The sequence below is a fragment of the Meriones unguiculatus genome, chromosome 5 (genome assembly GCF_030254825.1).
Source record: "Meriones unguiculatus strain TT.TT164.6M chromosome 5, Bangor_MerUng_6.1, whole genome shotgun sequence".
Taxonomy (NCBI): Eukaryota; Metazoa; Chordata; class Mammalia; order Rodentia; family Muridae; genus Meriones; species Meriones unguiculatus.
This window is the reverse complement of record NC_083353.1, coordinates 16,100,006-16,109,933: the sequence shown is the minus strand read 5'-3', so window position 1 is coordinate 16,109,933 and position 9,928 is coordinate 16,100,006.

Genomic DNA, 9,928 nt, shown 5'->3' with positions numbered 1-9,928 from the left:
GATTTCCAAAGTGGCTGTACACATTTATATTCCCACCAGCAGTGGAGGAGGGTTCCCCTTCCTCTACATCCTCTCCAGCATGCATTGTCCTTTGAATTTTTGACCTTAGCCATTCTGATGGGTGTAAGGTGAAATCTCAGGGTCATTTTGATTTGCGTTTCACTGATGACTAAGTACATTGAGGATCTCTTTAAGTATTTCTCTGTCATTCTATATTCCTCTACAAAGAATTCTCTGTTTAGCCCTCTACTCCATTTTTTTTTATTTGAAGATACCTGATAAAACAGGGGCAGATGAAAGGGGATTACCTATTTTGTTGCTGTTTAACTTTTTTACTTCTTTATATATTCTGGATATTAGTTCTCTGTCAGATATAGGGTTGGTGAATATACTTTCCTGATATATAGGTTGTCATTTTGTTCTAATGACAGTGTCCTTTGCTTTTCAGACATTTTCAGTTTTGTGTTTGATTGTTGATCTTAGAACCTTTGCTGGAGGTGCGCTGTTCATGAAACTGTCTCCTGTGCCAATGAGTTCCAGGCCCTTCCCCAATTTTTCTTCTACCTGATTTAGTGTGTCTGGTTTTACGTTGAGGTCTTTGATATACGTGGACTTTAGTTTTGTATAGGATAACAAATATGGATATGTTACCATTTTTCTATATGTAAACATTTGGTTGGACCAGCACCATTTGTTGAAGATGCTGTTTTTTTTTCTTCTTCTTTTTTTTGTTGTTGTTTGTTTTCTATTGTATGGTTTTAGCTTATTTGTAAAAAATCTAGTATTCATAGGTGTGTGAGTTTATTTCTGTATCTTCAATTAGATTCCATTGATCCATTTTTCTGTTTCTATGCTTGTACCATGCAATTTTTGTTACTATTGCTCTGTAGTACAGCTTGAGTTCAGGGATGGAGATACCTCCAGATGATCTGTTGTTGTATGAAAACATTTTGACAATTCTGGAATTTTTGTTTTTCGATATGATGTTGAGGATTTCTTGTTCAAGGTCTGTAAAGAACTGTGTAGATATTTTGATGAAAATTGCATTGAATCTGTAGATTGTTTTTGTCAGGATAGTCATTTTACCTATGTTAATCATACTGATCCATGAGCATGGGAGATATTTCCATCTTCTGAAATCTTCTTAATTTTTTTTCTTCAAAGACTCTAAGCTTTCTTTTTTTTTCCCCAAACAGGTCTTTCACTTGCTTTGTTAGAGTCACACCAAGGTACTTTATGTTATTAGTGGCTAATGTAAAGGGTGTTGTTTCCCTGATTTTTTTTTTTCTCAGCCCTTTTGTTTTTAGTGCACAGGAAGGCTTCTGATTTTTTGAATTAATTTTGTATCCAGGCACTTCGCTAAAGGTGTTTATCAGCTGAAGGAGCTCTTTGGTTGCATTTTTGGAGTCACTCATATATACTATTATATCATCTTCAAATAGTGATACTTTGACTTCTTCCTTATTGGTGTGTATCCCCTTTATCTCCCTTAGTTGTCTTAATTCTCTAGCTTGAACTTCAAAAACTATGTTAAAGAGATATGGAGAGAGTGAGCACCTTGACTTGTCCATGATTTGATTGGGATTGATTTAAGTTTCTCTCCATTAAGTTTGATGTTTGCTGTAGGCTTTCTGTATACTGTCTTTACTATGTTTAGGCATATGCCTTGTATTCCTGATCTCTCCAAGACTTTAAACATGAATGGGTGTTGGATTTTGTCAAATGCTTTTTCAGCATCTAAGGAGATCAACATGTGTTTTTCTCCTTCAGTTTGTTTATATGATGGATTACACTGATGAATTTCCATATAATGAAACACCCCTACATGCCAATAAGAAGCATAGTTGGTCCTTGCAGATGATATCTTTTATGTGCTCTTGGATTCAGTTTGCAAGTATTTTATTGAGTATTTTTGTACCAATGTTCATAAGAGAGATAGTTCTGAAGTTCTTTTTTTTGGTTGGGTCTTTGTGTGGTTTAGGTATCAAGTTGACTGTGGCTTCATAGAATGAATGTGGTAATGATCCTTCTGTTTTCTATTTTGTGAAATAATTGGAGTTAGCACATATTTGAACATCTGGTTTAATTCTGCGCTGAAACCACCTGGTCCTGGGCTTTCTTTGGAAGGGAGAATTTTGATGACTGCTTCTATTTTCTTGGGGGATATAGGACTATTCAATCTTTTCATATGATCTTGATTTAATTTTAGCATGTGGAGTCTATCAAGAAAATTGACCATTTCCTTCATATTTTCAAATTTTGTAGCAAGACCTAATGATTGTTGGGATTTCCTCAGTGTCTGTTATTAAGTCCCCCTTTTCTTTTCTGATTTTGCTAATTTGGATAGTATTGCTGCCTTTTAGTCAATTTGGCTAAGAGTTTTTCTATCTTGTTGATTTTCTCAAAGAACCATCTCTTTTTTTTTCATTGATACTTTGAATAGATTTATTTGCTTCTAATTTATTGATTTCAGCCCTGGGTTTGATTTTTTCCAGTGGTCTACTCCTTCTGGGTTTGTGTGCTTTTTTTTTCCCTAGGACTTTCAGGTGAGCCATTAAATTGCTTGTATGAGATGTTTCAAGTTTCAATTTGAAGGCACTTAGTGTTATGAATTTCTCTCTTAGCACTGCTTTCATTATTTCCTATAAGTTTGGGTATGTTATGCCTTCATTTTCACTAAATTCTAGGAAGTCTTAATTTCTTTTTTTTTTTATTTCTTCCCTAATCCAGCTGTTATTGAATAGGGTGTTTTTCAATTTCTATGTGTGTAGAGGCTTTTTTATATTTCTTTTGTTGTTGAGATCCAGCTTTATTCCATGGTGGTCAGATAGAATACAAGGGATTATTTCAATTTTCTTGTATCTTCCGAGGCTTGCTATGTAACCAAATATAGGGTTTATTTTGTATAAGGTTCCAGGAGCTGTTGAAGAGAAGTTGTACTTTTTTGAATTTGGGTGAAAAGTTCTATAGACATCTATTAAGTCCATTTGATTTAGGACTGCTGTAAGTGCCTTTATTTCCCTGTTTAGCTTCTGTCTAGATGATCTGTCCCTTTATGAGAGTGGAGTGTTGAAGTCTCCCACTATTAAAGATTTGGCATCCATGTCAAATTTAAGCTTTAATAATGTTTCATTTACAAATATAGGAGCTCTTGTATTTGGAGCCCAGATGTTCAGAATTGTGATGTTCTCATGGTGGGTTTTTCCTTTCATGAGAATGAAGTGCCCCTCATCTTTTTTGATCTATTTTGGTTAAAGGTTATTTTATTAGATGTTAGGATTGCTATGCCAGTTCATTTTCTGTGTCCATTTGCTTGAAAAACATTTTTTCTAGCACTTTCCTATGAGGTAGTGTTTATCTTTGTTGCAGAGGTGTGTTTCTTGGATGCAGCAGAATGTTGGATCCTGTTAATGTCACCATTCTCTTAGTCTGTGACTTTTTATTGAAGAGTTGAGTCCTTTGATGTTGACAGATAATAGTGACCAATGTATGTTAGTTTCTTTTATTGTGGAATTGGTGGTGTTACTGAGATTCATTGCATGTTTTTTCTTCTATGTTTTTTTTTTTGTAAAAGTTATATTTTCTTGGGTGTAGTTATTTTCATTGGATTGGAGTTTTCCTTCTATTATCTTCTGTAGGGCTGGGTTGCACTGTAGATGTTATTTAAATATAGTTTTGTCATGGAATATTTTTCTTTCTCAATCTATGATGATTAAAATTTTTGCTGGGTAGAGCAGTCTGGGTTGGCATCTGTGGTCCCTTAAGGTCTGCATGACATCTTCCCAGGCCCTTCTCATTTCCATACTTTCTATAGAGAAGTCTGATGTGATTCTGATAGGTCTACCTTTATATGTTACTTGGCCTTCTTCTGTTGCTGATTTTAATATTTTTTTCTTTGTCCTGTAGTTTTAATGTTTTGACTATGATGTGATGTGAAGAGGTTTTTTTTGTTTGTTTGTTTGTTTTACTTGTCCAGTTTATTTGGTGTTCTGTAGGCTTCTTGTATGTTTATGGACATTTCTTTCTTCAAGTTGTGAAAATATTCATCTATGATTTTCTTAAAAATATTTTCTGAACTTCAGCACCTGGAATCTTCTTTTTCATTTATTCCTATCATTTATAGGTTTCATATTTTCAAGGCATTTTTTATTTCTTTTATTTATTTTTATTACTGTTAATTACACTTTATTGACTTTGTATTCCCCTATAAGGCCGTCCCTCCTCCCCTCCTGATACCACCTTCCAACCCCCTTCTTCACCCATGCCACTCCCCAAGCCCACTGATAGCGGAGGTCCTTTCTCTTTCCTTCTGATTTTAGTCTATCATATCTCATCAGGAGTGGCTGCATTGTCATCATCTGTGGCCTGGTAAGGCTGCTCTGGCCTCAGGGGGAGATGATCAAAGAGCAGGCCAATCTGTTTCTGTCAGAGGCAGCCCCTCTTCCCATTACTATGTAACCCACATGGACACTGAACTGCCATGGGGCTCTAGGTTATCTCCATGCATGATACTTGGTTGGAGTATGAGTCTCTGGGAAGACCCCTGTGGTCAAATATTCTTGTTCTGTTGCTCTCCTTGTTGTGGAGTTCCTGTCCTCTCCAGATCTTAATATTTCCCCACTTCTTTCAAAAGATTCCATATAGTCTGCCCAACAGGTGGCCATAAGTCTCAATATCTGCTTTGATAATCTTCAGGGCACAGCCTTTCAGAAGCACTCTGTGGCGGGTTTCTAGCTTTTTTCCTGTTTTCTTCTTCTTCTGATGTCCTTTATCCTAGCCATTCAGGATGGGGAGTGATCATTTTAGTCAGGGTCCTCTCTCTTAATTAGTATCTTTAGATGTATAGATTTTAGTAGGTTTATCCTATATTACATGTCTATATGAGTGAGTATATACCCTGTGTGTCTTTCTGCTTCTGGGACAACTCACTCAGGATGATCCTTTCCAGGTCCCACCATTTACCTGAAAATTTCATGATTTCCTTATTTTTCACTGCTGAGTAATATTCCATTGTGTAGATGTACCACAATTTCTGCATCCATTCTTCAGTTGTGGGGCATCTGGGCTGTTTCCAGCTTCTGGCTACTACAAATAATTCTGCTACAAACATGGTTGAACAAATGTCCTTATTATGTACTTGAGCCTCTTTTAGATATATGCCGAAGAGTGGTATGGCTGGATCTTGAGGAAGCACTATTCCTAGTTTTCTAAGAAAGTGTCAGATTGATTTCCAGAATGGTTGTAGAAGTTTGCATTCCCACCAGCAGTGGAGGAGGGCTCCCCTTTGTCCACAACCTCTCCAGCATGAGTTGTCACTTGAGTTTTTGATCTTGTCCATTCTGATGGGTGTGAGGTGAAATCTCAGGGTCATTTTGATTTGTATTTCCCTGATGGCTAATGAGGTTGAGCATTTTTTAACTGTTTCTCTGCCATTTGATCTTCCTCTATCGAGAATTCTGTTTAGCTCTGTTTCCCATTTTTAAATTGAATTACTTGCTTTATTGCTTTTCAAGTTCTTCAGTTCTTTATATATACTGGATATTAGCCTTCTGTCAGATAAAGGGTTAGTGAAGATTTTTTTCCCAAACTGTAGGCATTTCTTTTGTTTTGATGATGGTGTCCTCTGCTTTACAGAAGCTTTTCAGTTTCATGAGGTCCCATTTATTGATTGTTGCCCTTAGAGCCAGTGCTGTTGGCGTTCTGTTCATGAAGTTTTCTCCTGTGCCAATGAGTCCAAGGCTTTTCCTCACTTTTTCTTCTAACTGATTTAATGTATCTGGTTTTATGTTGAGGTCTTTGATCCACTGGGACTTTAGTTTTGTGCAGGGTGATAAGAATGGACCTATTTGCATTTTTCTACATGTAGACATCCAGTTGGACCAGCACCATTTGTTGAAGATGCTATCTTTTTTTCCATTGTATGCTTTTGGCGTCTTTGTCAAAGATCAGGTGTACATAAGTGTGTGAGTTTATTTCTGAGTCTTCTGTTCCGTTCCATTGATCCACCATTCTGTTTCTTTGCCAGTACCATGCAGTTTTTATTACTGTTACTCTATAGTACAGCTTAAGATCAAGGATGGCGATACCTCCAGAAGATCTTTTATTGTAGACGATTGTTTTAGCAATTCTGGGTTTCTTGTTATTCCATATGAATTTGAGAAATTTTCTTTCCAGGTCTGAAAAGAATTATGTTGGTAATTTGATGGGAATTGCATTGAATCTGTAGATTGCTTTTGGTAAGATGGCCATTTTTATTTTTACTATGTTAATCCTGCCAAGCCATGAGCATGGGAGATCTTTCCATCTTCTGATATCTTCTTCTAATTCTTCCTTCAGAGATTTGTAATTTTACCAGTCTTTGACTTGCTTGGTTATGGTTACACCAAGGTACTTTATGTCATTTGTGGCTATTGTGAAGGGTGTTGTTTCCCTAATTTCTTTCTCAGCCCTTTTGTCTTTTGTATACAGGAGGGCTACTGTTTTTTTTTTTTTTTTTTTTTTTTTTTTAGTTAATTTTGTATCTGGCCACTTTGCTGAAGGTATTTATCAGCTATAAGAGTTCCCTGGTAGATTTTTTGTGGTTACACAGGTATACTATCATATCATTTGCAAATAGTGAAACTTTGAATTTTTCCTTTCTGATTTGTATTCACTTGATCTCCATTCATTCTCTTATTGCTCTAGCAAGTACTTCCAGCACTATGTTGAGGAGATATGGAGAGAGTGGGTAGCCTTACTTTGTCCCTTATTTCAGTGGGACTGATTTAATTTTCTCTCTGTTAAGTTTGATATTGGCTATAGGTTTGCTGTATATTGCCTTTACTATGTTTATATATTTGTCTTGTATCCCTGATCTCTCCAATACTTTAAACACGAATGGATGTTGGATTATGTCAAATGCTTTTTCACCATCTAAGGAGATTATCATGTAGATATTTTCTTTCAGTTTGTTAATATGGTGGATCATATTGATGGATTTCCATATACTGAACCACCCCTGCATATCTGAGATGAAGCCTACTTGGTCATAATGGATAATATCTTTGATGTGTTCTTGGATTCGGTTTGCAAGTATTTTGTTGAGTATTTTTGCATCAATGTTCCTAAGGGAGATTGGCCTGAAATTCTCTTTCTTTTTTGGGTCTTTGTGAGGTTTAGGTATCAAGGTGACTGTGGCTTCATAGAATGAGTTTGGTAGTGTTCCTTCTGTTTCTATTTTGTGGAATAGTTTGAAGAGGATTGGAGTTAGCTCTTCTTTGAAGATCTGGTAGAATTCTATGCTGAAACCATCTGGTCCTGTGCTTTGTTTTTGATGGGAGACTTTCGATGACTGCTTCTATTTCTTCTTGGTGTTATAGGACTATTTATTTGATTTACCTGGTCTTGATTCAATTGTTAAGTGGAATCGATCATGAAAATTCTCCATTTCATTTAGATTTTCAAATTATTCCATAGGTTTCGTCTTTTCATGGCTTTCTTGATTTCTTAGGACTTTTTGTTTGGAACTTTTCTGATTTTACTTTTTCTTTGAGAGAATCATCAAGTTCTGCAAGTGTATCTTCAGCACCTCTGATTCTCTCTTCCATCTATTGTATTCTGTTGGTGATGCTTACCTTTGTGGTTCCTGATCTTTGCTCAGTTCTACAGCTCTGTGGTTCCACTGTTTGTTTTCTTTATTGATTTTAATTTTTTTCATGTTTTGCACCATTTCCTTCATCTGTTTGAATGTGGATTCTTGTGTTTCTATGATGGGTTCTATTTTTGTGTTCATTTCCTCTCTATATGCCACTAATTGTGCCTCTAATTGTGTGGCTATATTTTTCTGTATTTGTTTGAGAGCTTTGTTCATTTCTTCTTGATTTACTTCTACTTTTGTGACCATTTTCCTGAGACTTTGTGTGTTTGTGTGTCCTTTTTATTTGCATTCACTTGTGTGTCTATTTTTCTGAGAAACTTGTTCATTTCTTATTTTCTTTCCTCTAATAACTGCATAAACATGGCTTTAAAATCATTTTCTTGTGTTTTCTCTTAATTAAAATATCCATTGATTTTTTGGAGTTGGTGGTGGAGTCATGTTGTCCTGATTTTTGGGGTGTATGTTCTTTTGCTGACCTCTGGCCATTTGCTTATCCATAAACTTCACTGTTTGTTTCTGGTCTCTGTACTTCAATTTGGAACTGTCTTTCTCTGGTGTATGGAATATTCTTCAGGAAGATTATAGAGGGCTACTGGTGTGAGAGTGTGCAATGATGTTTCAGTTGTTACTAAGGGAAGAAAAGCCACTGGTGCACAATCGCAGTTGCAGGGGAGCTAGAGTGTGCATGTACATGGAAGTGTGTCTTGAAGGAGAGAGTGTTAGAGAGTGTAGATGCTTCGAATGTTGTAGGAAGGGAGCAGGCACAGGCGTGTGGATGCTAGCACTGTTAGAGGGGGCAGATTGTGGGTGCAACGAGCCTCTGTGATTTCCTGAATAACTTAGTGGTCTACATTCTGTGGCGGGCCATGTGGGCCTGACTCTGCACTCTGTGGCAAGCTCTGTGGGCCTGACACTGTGCTCTGTGCTAAGAACTGTGGGCATAGGGAAAACATTTTCACCACCTCTACATCCAAGAGAAGGCTAATATATAAAATGTTTAATGAAATAAAAAAGTAAAAACCAGCAAACCAAATAATTAAATTAAAAATAGTTTTTAGAACTAAACAGAGATTTCTCAACAGAGGAATACCTAATGGCTGTGAAACACTTAAAGAGATGTTCAACATCCTTAGTCATCAGGGGAATGCAAATCAAAATGACTCTGAGGTTTCATCTTACACTAATCAGAATGGCTAAGATCAAACCCAAGTGAAAACACAGGTTGTCAAGGTTGTGGAGAAAGGGGAATACTCCTCCATTCTCGGTTGGGAGTGGAAACTTGTACAATGACAATCTGTACAATGAAACTTGTACAATGAAATCAATCTGGTGCTTTCTGAGAAAACTGAGAATAGTTCTACTTCAGGACCCAGCTATACCACTCCTGGGCATATAACCAAAAGGAGTTCCACCATTCCACAAGGACACTTGTGTTTATCACAGCTTTATTCGTAACATCCAAAAACTGGAAACAATCTAAATGTCCTTCAACCAGAAAAATAAAAATAGATAAAGAAAATGTGGTACATTTACACAATGGAATGCTACTCAGCTATTAAAAACAAATATATCAAAAAATTTGCAGATGAATGGATGGAACTATAGAAAATGTCCTCCTCAGTGAGATAACCCAAATCAGAAAAGATATGCATGGTATATACTCACTTATAAGTAGATAAAAATTTTCTCTTTATGTTGTAGACTACTGTTGTTGCTCTTGGGTAAGTCTCTCTTGCACTTTGGAAAAATGACCTGGAAGACTCAAGTGACCTTAATATGCACTCTCTGAGGACTACCTTTCATAGTAGCAGAAGGCACCATTCAAGCTTCCAAATGAGGTGAGGAATCAACAATCATTTCCAGGGCGCTGGAAAGATAATTCAATGGTTAAGATCACTGACTGCTCTTCCAAAGGACCAGGGTTCAATCCCCAGCATCCACATGGCAGATTACAACTGTCAGTAATTCCATTTGCAGACGATGTAACAGCCTCACACACACATTCAAGCAGGCAGAACACTAATGTACATAAAATAAAAGTAAATAAATAATATGTAAAAATAATCATTTCCAGTTTTACTTCCTATGAATCAATCATACCAGCATACAGGTTACCATCAAGGGTTGAATAATGGCATTCATATTCTGATTGAACTTAAAGTCCATTCAAAATGAGGTAAATCATGTCTTGTATGGAAAAAAAATTATCCAACTTCCTGGAGCTAATTAATTCATGAATATTGGAGGAGAACATAAAGCCACCACTTCACTAAACCATATAATTTCTGACTA